The 15,299-nt window shown below is 35.1% G+C and overlaps 1 protein-coding gene across 5 annotated transcripts in view; it reads right to left on the reverse strand.

Moving 5' to 3' along the window:
- Positions 1–15,299, reverse strand: part of LOC134852808 (frizzled-9-like) — a 76,543-nt gene that overhangs the window by 16,599 nt on the left and 44,645 nt on the right. Inside the window, exon 1 of one of the 5 annotated variants that reach the window (XM_063868600.1) lies at positions 7,896–8,156. The exons of the other annotated variants lie outside the window; for them this stretch is intronic. The gene's annotated coding sequence lies outside the window, so the exon portion shown is untranslated. Of the gene's footprint in view, positions 1–7,895; positions 8,157–15,299 lie in introns of those variants that run through there. 5 annotated transcript variants of the gene reach the window in all.

The raw sequence follows: 15,299 nt of genomic DNA on the forward strand, positions 1-15,299 counted from the left end.
ACAGTTATATAGCTTTTATGAATGACTAAAAACGACCGATGAAAATATGATATTACATTTTGCTGCAAAAAAATTTGGCATGAAATTTGCGCAGGGAAGATAGAAACTTGAAAATTTTCAAAACTAGCAAGGTCACAAACTTGAAATAAGCAAAAACGATAGATGTATTCGAGGAAAAACAGAAAGAAAACCAGTTCTAGAAACAGGAACAAACTTCACGGCTGATAGAAAAGGTAGGAAAGAACATTTGGAAATTTACCCAATTTACAGGATGTTCATTGAATCGAAACTTTCGGCCGTACAGTTCCTCTGCCACGTGAACAAGCAACCGCCTTAAATGAACAAAGATCAAAGCAATCAACCAGACTAGAAGTCGCTTTGAAAAGGTGTAACTCAGTTCTCTTTGGACCACTTAGCAAAACAATCCCAATTGAAAAGAACAATAATTTTTGATAAACAGAGAAGTGAATAGCATCTTTGGACTTTCATTTTATTAATAAAAAGATGCCTCTGGCGGCATTATTGAATCTATTTTGTAACTTGTGTCTTTGTGTCTTCTGAAAAAATATTTTTGTCCTATCTTAAAAGCGATTTCGAACGCAATCAAAAACAGGGATTTGAAATAATTAAATGTTTTTAAAATAACTTGAAATAATACAGTAACATAACTTATATTGAGCTTTCCCAAGTTCCAATAACACATTCGATAGATGTTGTATAGGTTTTGTCTTATGAAAAATCGTACAAATGATCCAGCCTTGAGCTTCAAAAATTTACTCCATTCACATAATGTTAGGTAAAACATAAATCCTCGCATTATAAAACGATTGCTGTGCTAGCAGTTCAAATTTTGTGGTAAAATGAAAAAAATGTATTTGAACTCAATAAAATGTTTCTGCTTGTTATTTTTTCTTTCAGCAAAAAACGATAATTCAGGCTTCATCGTAACTTTAAAATAAAAATTAAGCGTGCATTTGTCTATATTTAGTTGAAGATCATATACAGTGCTGATTTAAATTAACCGAACAAAACGAACAAAATTAAAATTCAAACGCGTTTTTCTCAAACTGAGACAAAAAGTGACACACAAAAATTGCTTCGAATTTCACCAAAATTAATATGGTGAACTTTTTCAACATGGTAAGCAACTTTTCAACATTTGTTTGTTTTGTACGGATAATTTAAATCAGCACTGTATTACAATTGTTTAATAAGTGCTAATCAAAAAATCTATGAAATTTTTAACAAAAATAATTTTGTACATTTGGTCAAAGTGTACTCAGTTTCAACAGGAGTATCCATTTGCTGTGCAAACATCACAAATTTTTGCAACCAAAATTTTTTTTGCTTAAGATAAATTTCGAAAAAAAAATTTTCATCGTCTTTACTAAGCTTAACATTACTAAGAAAAGAGTAATTTAAATCATCCAAAAAACTAAAGATTCCAAATAGATTTTTCTCTGGACCAAAAATAGATTTTATAACATGGGTCGAATCAAAACGGAAAAAGCTTCGATATGAAATATCACTTAAGCCATCTAACGATTTGTGCTACATAGTTTTGCCTGGAAAGAAAGAAAAAACTAAAACACGCCCCAGCTTAAAAAACTTTCCATACAAAAAATGCATGAAAAATGATAAACTACCATATCATACATAAACTGACATGGACATTAGATTTATGATTCTTTTTATGCTGAAACACTGGAAGTTAATGAACCCAAACTCCAATTGTACCAGTAGGGTGAAAAAAAACGGATTAGGCTTCTAATAAAATCTTCTTACAATTTTTTTTGACGAACAATGAAAAAACTCTCGTAGCTTTCGCGAGCATACAATAACTTTTCACTCTTCGCATCGAAGCAAAAATTTCACAATGAGATTTTTAATCTGCGAAAACATATGTGACACTGCGAAATAGTGAAATTCCGATTTAATCAATACTCTATAAAGGCTTTGATTTAGTAACTCAAATTTTAAAAACCAAAACTTCTAGCCTAAATTGCTAATTTTCATATCTAATGGCCAGGAAATAATCGCTGTACTCGCTTGAAATTTACTAAGACTAAAAAATTTTGATTTAGTTTTTCTCGACGCTGGGACATACTTTTGAAATTTTTTAAATGTCGTTCGAATCTCGACTGAAAGGGCTTCACTAAGATATATCACTCGACCCATTCCGATGAATACTTGTGGCACCTCATTTTGCGTGGAAATCGAAAAATAGTTTAAAAAATTAGAAAAAAAATAAAACATACCCAAATATGAAGTCCTCCTCACTTTCAGTGGTTGGAACAAAAAATTTCTTCCTTCGCGGTATGAAGAAGATTCACACAGACTAATTCAATCAGATTATTTATGAATAGAGGCAATTGAGGTCAAACTGCCTTGAAACAAATACAAAAAGACAAAAATGTAAGACTTGTTCCATGGATGAAATTGGTTTAAGAAGAAAACTTTATGAAATTTTTGAGAGCTCATTTCCACTGATTCGTTAAAAAATACGCAACCAAATCTTAAGAAATGCGTCAGTCAAACTTTATTTTAGGTTGACTTGATCATTGCAAAAAATTTACACGGATAACCTCAACAAGCTTTTGATTTTTGGTTCATGTTGTAGTTACAAATAAGCTTCTGTAATATGTAAGCTTTTCAAAACATTTGCGTTAGAATTACATCAGTTTCGCACAACATTAAAATATACGTCTAAGCTAAGATTTTATCATGTTCACCAAAACTTGAGAGACTTCTTTATCAAACAGCTTTCAAAAGTTCAAACTGAGCGTGGTTTTCAACAAACTTTGCGTTTTCTTTTAAGCAAAGTAAGGAAAAAGCTTGTGTAATAAAGCTGGAAATTTTTGGCAAATTTTTTGAGTAACTTGAAGATTATAATTTAAAAAGTTTGAACTGTTCGTTATTACATAAGCCCCCAAATTGTTTTAATTTTTTGAACAAAAATTTTTGATGCTACAGAACAAAAAGAACAAAAAATGATTGCTGATGAATAATTATATCGGCAAATTTAGAAAAAAAATAATTTAGTTTAAGAGCAATAGAAACTATTCAAGCTGATTTTGCGAATCAAGAACGGCCATAAGTGCAATGGAAGGGTCCCAAGAAAATTACAGGAACCCTTATGTAAACGCAGTGCCTAGGAATTTTCCATTACGAGGCCAAACTCTGAAATTTGTAAATTGTAAGCGGATTCCGCTACCGGCCAAAAACAGATTTGTCGCGGAATCCAGAACATTGCTAGTTTTCTTTGATACTCTGTTCTGTTTTGGATTTCACGAAAAAAAAACAGCTAAAACACTGTATCGCTCAAAATAGCTCCAAAAGCTGCTTATTTTGCTGAAATCCACAAACAAAACACAATATATGTATTGTAAAACTGCGCTGTCGCTAAGCCCGCAAGTGTAAGCTGAATCCACAAACTGTGAGCAGAATCTCCAAAATGTAAGGGGAAACTGAATTTTGATTGCGGATTCAAGTAACATATATAATTAAATTTTTATAATTTAGTTACGTCTTTGTTATAAACAAAAATGCCGAACCCACTTATATTTGAGGAATCCTGAACAACTAGTTATTTTCGCTAGTTGTGAAACCTGCAACACAACTAATGCGCCGACAAACGTTACCGTACAACTATTTGTATGCGAAAACCTCGAAAACTTTGTAAATGGAATCCACTTACATTTTGGAACATGTTTAAGAGCTTGACTCTGGATTCCAGTGACCTACAGACACCAAACTGTGCGCCTATCCAGTGCACATTTTGGCCTCGTAATGTCTCAATTTATTGCTTCAATGATGTCAAGTGAGGCATGTTAATTACGTCTGAGAAAACGTTTTAATAGCTGTATTTGGTTAGACAGTTGAAAATAGTGTGTTATGTGATCCCTCTATCACGCTCGGTTTTTATAAAAAACGCTTTATCACACTTGAGCCAAAGAGCAGAGCAAAGTTTGAAATATATTGCAGTAAAAAAATTTTAAAGTCTCCCTTTATTTAAACAGACTGCTGCTCATGGATAGCAGTTTCTCGTTAAATTTATAGGTTTTTAATTTAAAACTGCCCAAAGCAGTCCCATTTATACCAAAGTTAACTTGTAAAAAAAAACGAAAAAATCGGTTCCATTTGTACCAAAATCATTCAACTCGATTTCTGATTAGTTGAATTCTAATAGGACGAATTAACAAATTAATTAACTACTGATCAAAATGTTGCGAGCTTGCCAATAGACGGTAGAACTCAATATGTGATCCCTCTATCACGCTCAATCGAAAATTCAAGCTGATTATCCTTGCGAAGCGGCGACGCGCGCATAGCGCGCCCGCATGTGACTTTAACACAAAAGCCTAAAATATTCGGTTTTGTAGTCTTTATCAATTGAGTTTTTTTGGTACTAACTCGATTGAATGTTTATTTTGGTACAAATGGGACTGTTTTGTTAGGTTGGTAATTGTGAATACCCACCGATAGGACAAAATGAATTGTCTCGTACTGAAGGGAACCGGCCTACTTGCATGCGCGACGCTTAACATGCGGCTATTAGCGCAATTGCAATTGAGTTTGTTTTGTCAAATTTGCAACTAAAACTGATGCGTGCCGCAACATAGTCAGTAGCTATTTTGATTGCGCATACTAAGCAGCACGCATGCAAGTCGCTACACCCTGTACTAACATACATTGATTGTTCAAGCTGAGAGCAATTCGCCGTGTGTACGGCTTACATTACAGATACCAAACACGCATGAACTCGTGCAGTAAAATTCCCAATTTATGGACCGGCTTAAAAGCAAGTGTATCGATTAGCATCCCCAAATCAAATAGTGCAAATACTCGTACGTTTTTCAAAATTTTTTTACGCAATGTTGGGATTTTGGAAGCGTGCAATTCATCAAATATTTATATTATACGACAAAACTTTTTTAAATTACTTTAACAAATCAAGTGATTTTTATAAGCAAATGAAAGCTTAAGCTAAATTATTTTTGTCCGATATAATGCTTATTTAAAGCAACTATTGCATATTAACATTATCACATATTTATTGCTGCGCCCCGGTTTAATTTGGCGTTTAAAAGCCCCGTAGCTTTACAAAAAAGAGTGATCCGGTTTTTTATTTTGTACCCAGGGTATCGATATCTCTCAAGTGGTACAAAATTTTGGTCTAAAACTGTAGCTTCATCAGTCATTTTTTTTTGTTGTCAGTTAGCTGAGAACTTAGGTTCTATCTGACATAAAGTTGCCAAATAATGATACAAGAGCACTATACTATTAGATTCAGGTGCCGAATCTAAGCGCAGCTGAGCAAGCAATCGATGTATGCCAAGCCCGGGTCGAGGTTTTTGCTACTTATATTTCGACTGACTCGACCAAAAAGCAGCATGTTTTTTATTTTTATGAATCACCTTGAAACTACGCTCGATGAGTTTCGACAGTCTCGAACCAAATGAACAATTTACGACTGTATTCGACGTTTCAACCAAATTCAACCAAAGAATATTTTCCACCAAAGTTCTACGTGGAACCCCTCTTTCATAATTGCTCTTTTCAGGACCCAACGATCGTACTTGTACCCTTTTTTTGGCTCTTTTCCATCCCGTTTTCGTGCCCAACTTTAGAGCTTTGCTTTATATGTTATTTTTGTTCCGAGTTGCGAAGAAAACAGAATATTTATGTTCGGTGTGGTTTTTCTATTCAGTCAGTTTTCACTGCTCGAAATTATAGTTTTCAACAAAATTGCTTTATACCCAATTGAAGATATCGATTTCTTGAGTTCAAATTTAAAAAGATAATTCACCTCCGATTATTTTTTGTAAAATTCTAGGGAATTGAAACTTGCCAAATTTGCCATTTTCTGGACCAAATTATGCCCGCTTTGAAGAGTTTGTTCGTAAAGCTGAGAGCATAACGCGAATTATCCCGCACAACAAAATCGTTTCACATTGAATTGAGTCTAGGTAATTGGTCGTATTAATTTCGTACGACTCAAAATTTCACACTTTGATATTGTCCAAAATTTATAGGTTTTCGATATTTTCTTTTCCCAAAAATTATTCGATGTGAATTAACCCGGGTCGAGGTTTGCGATTTATGTTTCGACCGACTCGACCAAAAAATAGTATGTTTCGACCGTCTCGAACCAGGCTTGGTATGTTTCGACCGACTCGACCCACGCTGTCTATGTTTCGAATTTGTTCGACCGAGAAAGAACATTTCGACCAAGTTCGACCGTGGAAAAACATTTAGGCCAAGTTCGACCGAGGAAAAAGTTTCGACCGAGTTCCACTTCGAAAATTTTTCGACCGAGAAGAATTTTGACCTAGAAAAAACATTTCGACTGTGTCTGACCGAGGAAAAACGTTTCTCGTGGCGGTCCTGTATATGACCAGCAAATATGCTGTTCAAGCTAACTGCACTTTAAAATTACATTTATACTGAATTATTTTGCTAAGTGCTACTGTTTTACAGTTTTGCATGCAAAAAATCTGATAAAATCAAATTCTTGGTAAAATTTTGCTTGTGTTCGACTTTGCTTCGACCGACTTGACTTTGTTTCGAATTTGAGTTCGACTTTATGTTTCTATCTGAGTTCGCTTTTATGCTTCGACCAACTCGACTTTATGTTTCGACTTTGTGTTCGACTTTATGTTTCGACTTTGTGTTCGACTTTATGTTTCGACCGACTGGACTTTATGTTTCGACTTTGTGTTCGACTTTATGTTTCGACTTTGTGTTCGACTTTATGTTTCGACCGACTGGACTTTATGTTTCGACTTTGTGTTCGACTTTATGTTTCGACCGACTGGACTTTATGTTTCGACTCTGAGCTCGACTATAGCGCCCTCTCCTTTATGGATTTTCCGTCGAACTCTGACTTGACTGCTTTGCCCTGATATACGAGCAGTCTTGTTGCTAAATACGTGATGTTACTATGTAAGTTATTAATAAACCTATGTGTAAAGTGTTCACAGCAGTTCACCATGCAAAGCTTCGATGCATTATCAAAGTGCTTAAAAATAGTTTGAAGGATCAACTGTAATGTCTTTCCTTTTTTTATTTAAGGGGGATGAAGGCTGGATTTTTTAGTAACTAACTGCGTGAATAAACCCTTGATTCAATTAACAGTTTTACAAAAATGAAAGGAAAAGAAAAACCTCGTGATTTCATTTTCGTAATTAGAAAAAAATTATTTGAGTCATTTTCATTTATTGATTTGATTTTAGAACTTTTGAATAACAAAACTTCAATGGTGTGTACCTAGAGCAGCCTTTTTGGATTCTCGAAAAGTTTTTACGTTCCTGGATAGCCGAAAACTAAGCATCAAATGAAAAGTCATAAGCAATGATCTCTTATCAAGTATTGACCAGGCCCAGCCAAGCTGTAAATTTCGATCAACTTCGGCTACCGGGGAGCAAATTTCTTCTTTAGCTATCTGGGAATGCAGCTTCGTGTTTCACCACCACCTGAATAAGCGTATGGAAACATAGCGCGGAATTAAAGACCATAGTTACGGTAAGAACATCTATAAGATTATGTAGTTCATCATTCGGTGGCATGTCCCAAATCCGAATACTCGGATAGACGAAAAAAACTAGTGCTGTTAGACGAAAATTTGTTGAAAAGTGGCTAAAAAACTTTTAAAGTAATATCGGGAACGCGGCATTGGCAAGTAGCGACAGACTGTATTGCGACAAGATAGCCATTGTAGTATTAGAAAATCAAAACTTTTGGCTATCCCATAAAAAAAATGATCAAGCATGCATCAGAAAATTCAAAAATTGATAATTCTCAGCAAAGGCAGGCTTCCATCTTCCATCAGTCAGTGCAGCAAAGCGAGCCTCTTCTTTTAATCAAAACAAAGTTTCAGAAGATTTCAAACTCACCAAGTCTTTTCGTCAAACATCTGAAGTACTACAAAAAATGTCGAAATTAGTTCTGTTTTTGTCTATTTTCAATTCTATTTCAACTGACACAAAATATTGAAATAAAACGGAGTTTATAAGTTCGATTTGGCAAACTAATTCAGCTAAACTGTAGTTAAGTAATGTTAATGTTTTAGTTTCATACAAGAAAAGCAACGAATAAAAGATTGGAATACTGAGCAAACAAAATAACAATCTGAGCAGAAAGAAATGTAGTCTTTGATGTAATTCGTATAAGAGAACATGTTTTTATCAATTGAGCTGGCGGCATAGGAGCACTTTGAAGTTTACGCGCACCAATAAAAGACTAAATTCAAAATACCAAATCAAAGCGACTCAGGTAATAAATGGGTGATAAATGAAACCAGGTCGTAAAACATTTGCCGCCAACACAAGCCTGCTCAGATTAAGAGGGGGTGCAGCCGGCCAAATTATCCGAAAAACAAGAGACAGTAAATTGAGTTTTCTTCTATTTTCTCCAAAAGCATGCAAAAAGCTATTAACTTTTGAAACAGTAATTTTGAACAAAAAAAGCTGCTTGTTCAATAGAATTTCTTAAAAGTAATCTTTAATTTCAGATTTTTGAAGTCTGAACTAATTTTTTCAAGTAGAAGAAGATATGGTGACCAATGTCTACGAGTGACCTTAAATCGCAAGTTTAACCTTATCCCATTTGCAACAAAAATTATCATCAAAAAAGACAACATTTGCTGAATCTTGTTAACTACCCCCTCCCCTTAAAAAGAAAGAATTGAACAGTTAAGCATATACGAATTTTGTACTTTTGTACCTTGTTAACTATTGCCCCCACCCCCCCCCCCCCCCCCCATTGCAATAGAGGGGGGGGGATAGTTAACAAGATCTCATTTGCTAAAGCATGTTAGAGCAGTTTCTGGCCTTCAACACAATCGCTGCTCAAGTTTTATCATTTTCTGCTGAATTGTATTTATTGTATGTACATTTTGTGAAATATTTGCCTAGATTAAAGAACGCAAAAATTAACAAGACTGCTCGTATCAGGGCGAAGCCCTGAATGTTCCGACTGCCTTTTAAAGTCTATGGAGCAGTAAAAACATTAACAAATTCAATGAAAAAAAATAATCAATTTTTTTTTCTAAAATTTGAAATTTTTTATGAAAATCATACCCCCACACGCCATACAAAAGTACAAAAGGACAGATTTCGCTCCTTGTAACAAACCAATTATGGCACATAAGCTTCTTTTAACCAATTTGGAACGATTTCTAAGACGGATTAACTCTCCGCTTACGTGTTAATAGCGCGAAATATATCGCGCGTTAATTGTCCCAAATTGGCAAAATGGCAATCTTTAAACCCCTGTAACTTTAACAAAAATGATCACAGGTAAAATATCTTTTCAAATTTAAGCTCAGGACAACAATACCTCTTTTGAATGATATAAAAAAAACCGTCAAAAATGGCTAGTTAAAAAGTCGAAATTTGTCTGAAGAAAAAAAAACCCACCTCGAGCACAAATTTTCCGTTACTTTCGTACCGAAAGTCGGAACAAAAAGATAGCCGGTTATTGTGCAAGTTGCACAGAATGTGGCGACCGCAGTCTAAGAAAAATTTTTAAAAAAGTATTTTTCAATTGAGGGTCGTTTTTTCCGCATAGTGCGATAAAAAAATCCGAACGAAAAAAGAACTTAAGCGTACTTGACAGTCATAGTAAAAAATGCCATTCAAAAAACATAGTAAAAATGCCATTCGGAAAAGTTTTTGACGAAAATTGACTAGAAAAACGAAAAAAAAATGTTAAAAAAAATTAAAATAATTAAAATCAAAATTTATTAAAATAAATTCAAAATTTATTGCACAAATTCTTGGAGTTTTATATCTTTGCTTACATAATGAAAAACTCCAAAAACTGCTTTAATTTGAGTACAACTAAGTTTTCACGGCTTAAAGTAAGCTTAAATAAGCTATGTAAGCCTACACGCTCACCGTATTAGTTCGAAATTAGGCCGAAAATCAAAAATTTCAAGCCTGCTTTTCTCGACACTGTGAAAAAAAAATTAAAAGTTTTAAATGTCGTTCGAATCACAAAAACAAAAACAAACAAAAAATAAAACACCTGAATACAAAAATCCGCTCGAATACAAAGTTTCAAATGGTCGGAACAATTAAACTTTCTGCTAATTCTGGATTTCGGTTTTTGTTCTAATTCTCGATATCGGTGCTCGAAGGGGCTGTCGCTGTGTTTGCGTGTTTGGCCGATTGCTTTGCTGACCTAATTAGCCGACCTTTGAATGGTAATCGGGTAAACTTAAATTAGCATTTGCTTAATGGGGCCTGAAATAGTTTGAAGCTGACGGCGTGTAAACATGCGATTGTGAACCATTGTCATTGTTAACTGATTTTGTCGGTTAAGATAAGATTAGATGACTTCACAAGAAATGAGAAAGGAAATGTGATCACGTGAGCAATTCACCAACCAACAACAACCCCCCCCCCCCCCCGCCCCTCGCAACCCCCATTACCCCAACCCCCTCCTAGCCACCAACATGACTATTCTCCCCGGTTCAAGTATAATACAAGGAACGTACAATCTCCCCTCCCCCTTAACCGACCACTCTCTCCCCCAGCAGACCCTCTCCCCCCGCCATCAACAGTTTTTTAAATCTTCCTTATATAAACAACCGGGCTATGGTGGAATTCAAAACTTGAGAGAATCTTAACATTCTAATTGGATATCTGATAAAAGATACCCAAATTCTGATAAAAGATAAGCAAGAAATCGAAGTCTAAGATATTTCTGATATTTCTTTGAAAAAACGAAAACGTTCGCATATTTTGAAAAATTTTTCAAAAACTAAAAATTAATTCAAGATAAAATATTTGAGATACATACTTCTGCATAAATCTCCGGTGCGAGATTATATGAATTATATGCTAGACTAAAAACACTTAGGAAGCGATATAATAGCAGAGCAGCAAAATTGAAGTCAGAATTTAATTTTTTAAGATATATAAAACCCTTTAGAAGAATCTACTCAGAAACTATATAAAACCCGTTACTAAAATAAGATGTTTTAATCATTTCAAATTTTTATAACAGCTGTCTTTGTAGTGTCGAGATTTTTGTGCTATCTTGCCTACATAAAATCCGGTGTCCCACTCTTTAAGTTTGCAATCAAACCATAAAAGAGTCGGAAAAATAGCAAAAAATGACGAGCTTTGCCTTTATTTTGGATCTAACTACATGAAAAGTCTCGTCCCGAATCGAGAAGTCCTATTCCCCCTTCATTATGGAATCAAAGGGATGCGGCATCATCGGGTTTGGCCAGAACAACAAATGGTGTAGAGGGCTGGCATTATGACAAAAAGTAATACTTCAGTGGATCGCATCCCAGCATATGGAAAACGATTGCAAATTTGCAAAAAGACGCATCCGTCCAAAAATTTAATTTCGATAACGCCTCGAGTGGGCACCAATTTACAAAAAAGAAAAAATACCGCGTGCTCAACAAAAAAGTGCAGAATATTATTCATGTTTACGAAGAAGAAACGGATTTGCGTTTCTTTCGCGCTATGGCGAACTTGATTTAAACGTTTGCTCTTTTGTTCTTTGTATATATTTTCATTTTAAAACTTTGTTTGTCAATTTTTTTGAGAAAAGACGTCTCCTTGCAGCCTCCCGGAGACGTAAAAAAACGCATTGACTTGACTCAAATTTGAAAAACGCTGTCTCTAGCTATTTAATCCCGGAACAATCGCTCTTTTGGATGGGACGCTAGGTTGGGACTAGGGGTTGGCATACTTTTTAGACTTTGTGTTGTATGCCAACAATTCAAAAAAAGTTGACAAAGCTTAGATGATTCGAAAAAATAGATAAGTTTTACTTATGATCGGTATTTCAATTTAAAATAATCCGCTTGGATCAACTTTTGGGTCACAACCAGTTCTCATTCCTCATTTCATTTAATTTCAACCAATTAACCTTTTATTAGCGGGAATTGTTTCAAGATTGTTCCCCCCTTTTTAACTCTAAACAACTTAACACCCTACAATTTCACTCCCTACTTTTTGTTGCCTTAGCAATATGACATCGCCTACATTTTGAAACAATTTCTATGACTTAACACCGTTTTAATCCAAAATGAAAAGAAAACTTACTTCAAAGGGGATTTCGGTAACCATCAAAGAATTAAACGAGAGAAATTTTTGCCATTTAAAGCCAGACAAATTTGCGCTACTTAATTCGCGTAAGTTTTGAATAGAAATGACCTTGCAAATGATTTCAATGAAACGTTTCAAACCAAAATGAAATGGCCTTGCCAATATTTTCAATGAATCATTCCAAAATGAACCAAAAACAAGCAATAGATCAATGAACTTCAAAAGCCCGCAAATAAATAGACGTCCTTTAACTAATATGGCCTGATTTTCTAGACATTTTCAGCCAGTATAGAAATTAAAAAAAGGTTTAACCAATGCCAAAAGCCTTAAAAACATTATTTTTAGAATCAGTTTCGAACTTAAACTTATGACCTGATCGATTGGTCAGCGTTTTTTGAACTGTTGGCAGATAAAAGCAAAACTAAAGGGTTTGCCTGCCTGTAGTCCTAACCTAGCATCCCAAAAATAAGGGCGATTGTCCTGGGAGTAAATTGCTAAGGCACGAGTCATGTTCTTGCGTTTAGTTACGTTTCCAGGAGTCTGCAAGGAAACGTCTTTTCAAAAAAAGCTGACATAAATTTCAGTAGGATTAAAATTTGAAATTTAATAATACGAAAGATAAATAAAAAAGAAATAAAATTTACAATGGTTTAGCACAAACTAGATAACGCTCTGAAAAAGTACAGATCAGTTTTATCTTCGTATACGGACATTATGTTTTGTACTCTTTCATTTAATACTCGATATTTTTTCTTTTTTGTGAATTTATGGCCACTCGATGCATCAAAAAAATTGAGTTTTTGTACGGAAGCGTCTTTTTGCAGGCCAACCACTACTTTCCACGTGTTTGGGTGGGCTCCGCTGAAATATGATTGAATCCTGAAATGCCATCCCTCGACAGCATTTGTTGTTCGAGCAATCCCCATCACGGCCGCATCTAGCTGGTTCCAAAGGGAGGGTGGGAATGAAACTTCACGGTTTGGCACCAAACTTTTTATAAAAGAAGAGCCAAAGTACAGACACAACTCGTCAATTTTCTCTATTTTCTCGGGTTCTAAGCAATTTCTGTCGCATACATTTTGAATTTCTTGAACAACCATGTCACAGGAATCGCTGATCTTTCCTTTTTTTTCAAATGCAAGGGATGGCAGCATTTTTAAAGCCAGGGCTAAATCGCGATTTGTTTCGTAGGTCACTTTCAGGCCCAATTCATTAATTTTTCTCATGTAACTCTGGGAGAGATGAAAAAAACAACCCGATAAATGTGCTTCGGAGAATGTTTTTTGGAAGGACTGAAGAGCAGCTCGCTCAAAATCTAACAAAATTTTTTCAGGCCGGCAGTTGGGTGCTAAATCAATTAACGCCTGCAGGAAGCGATTGTAGGTTTTTTCGGTTTTGTTAGGGAGGAAGGCGTAAATGCAAGCTGGCGCAATGCCAGATACACTAACATGAATTGAATAAAGCTGATAGAACATTTTTGGGGTAATTTTGAAAGTTCCATCGGCTAACCAGAAAGATGACTTCTCAAGAACTCTCAGCATTTCGGGGTCGCCGCACAGAATGATTCGCTCATGATCATTTGATCCACTGTCATACCGGATAAAATTTTCAAAAATTTCAGGGATCTCGAAATTTTGCGCAACGGGGATGGGCGGCATATTTACATCTAGCTGCTCACGAGTGCGAGCAGCCGTTCGTATCAGTTTGTCTTTACTTGGGAGAGCAAACTGAGTAGCCAAATCGTTGGTAATTGGCAAAACCGCACTGGCAACTGCAACAGTTGGGGTAAATCTCTCGCTGAGATCTTTTATATGCTTTATGACATTTCGGGCCTCCAATTTTCCCGCTGAAATGTCGTGGTTATGCTCTCCACGCGTCTCGATTAATTCGTTATTTTCAGTAATGGCAGTTGCTCGACATTTATGTGTTTGATATTTTGAGCAAATCCAGTTTTCTGTAAACTTATTTATCGCTTGAAATAAAATTCATGGCCGGATGCTATAAGAATTGGCGTGTTTTTAGATGAAACTGTGAACTCGAAAGAAGACTCAATCATAATGTATTTATTGTGTTTGCGTTTGTTTATCACTTGAGTAAAGTATAAAGTGACTGTCAAAATTTAATTTTTTTCAGAATTTTTACGGCAAATTGTTTTGACTTAGCACAAGCAGCTTTTTTAGTAATCAAAAAAGTTTAGCGAAAAGTCTAATTGAAAATAAATTACAAACCTGTAGATAAGAGTCTTAAGTAAATTGGGAAGCCTCCTTTTAGCATGTATAACTAAGATAAACCAAGTTTTTCATTATGGTGCGTGTGTTAATTGCAGGATTAACTTTGGTGTGATAAGAGTTAAAATAAGGAATTCATAAAGCATTAGTTTTAATAGTGAAATGACTAGGTGTTAAAATGTACTGTGTTAAACTGGAAAATAGGAGTTATATTGTTGTCCATTTAAATTGTTTAGTAGTGAAATGACTAAGTTTTAAAATGTACGGTGTTAAATTGTATGTCATTAAATTGTAGGACACCATATAAAACCCTTTAGAAGAATCTACTCAGAAACTATATAAAACCCGTTACTAAAATAAGATGTTTTAATCATTTCAAATTTTTATAACAGCTGTCTTTGTAGTGTCGAGATTTTTGTGCTATCTTGCCTACATAAAATCCGGTGTCCCACTCTTTAAGTTTGCAATCAAACCATAAAAAAGTCGGAAAAATAGCAAAAAATGACGAGCTTTGCCTTTATTTTGGATCTAACTACATGAAAAGTCTCGTCCCGAATCGAGAAGTCCTATTCCCCCTTCATTATGGAATCAAAGGGATGCGGCATCATCGGGTTTGGCCAGAACAACAAATGGTGTAGAGGGCTGGCATTATGACAAAAAGTAATACTTCAGTGGATCGCATCCCAGCATATGGAAAACGATTGCAAATTTGCAAAAAGACGCATCCGTCCAAAAATTTAATTTCGATAACGCCTCGAGTGGGCACCAATTTACAAAAAAGAAAAAATACCGCGTGCTCAACAAAAAAGTGCAGAATATTATTCATGTTTACGAAGAAGAAACGGATTTGCGTTTCTTTCGCGCTATGGCGAACTTGATTTAATTGTTTGCTCTTTTGTTCTTTGTATATATTTTCATTTTAAAACTTTGTTTGTCAACTTTTTTGAGAAAAGACGTCTCCTTGCAGCCTCCCGGAGGCGTAAAAAAAACGCATTGA

This window comes from Symsagittifera roscoffensis, chromosome 8 (assembly GCF_963678635.1).
Source record: "Symsagittifera roscoffensis chromosome 8, txSymRosc1.1, whole genome shotgun sequence".
NCBI classification, from domain to species: Eukaryota; Metazoa; Xenacoelomorpha; order Acoela; family Convolutidae; genus Symsagittifera; species Symsagittifera roscoffensis.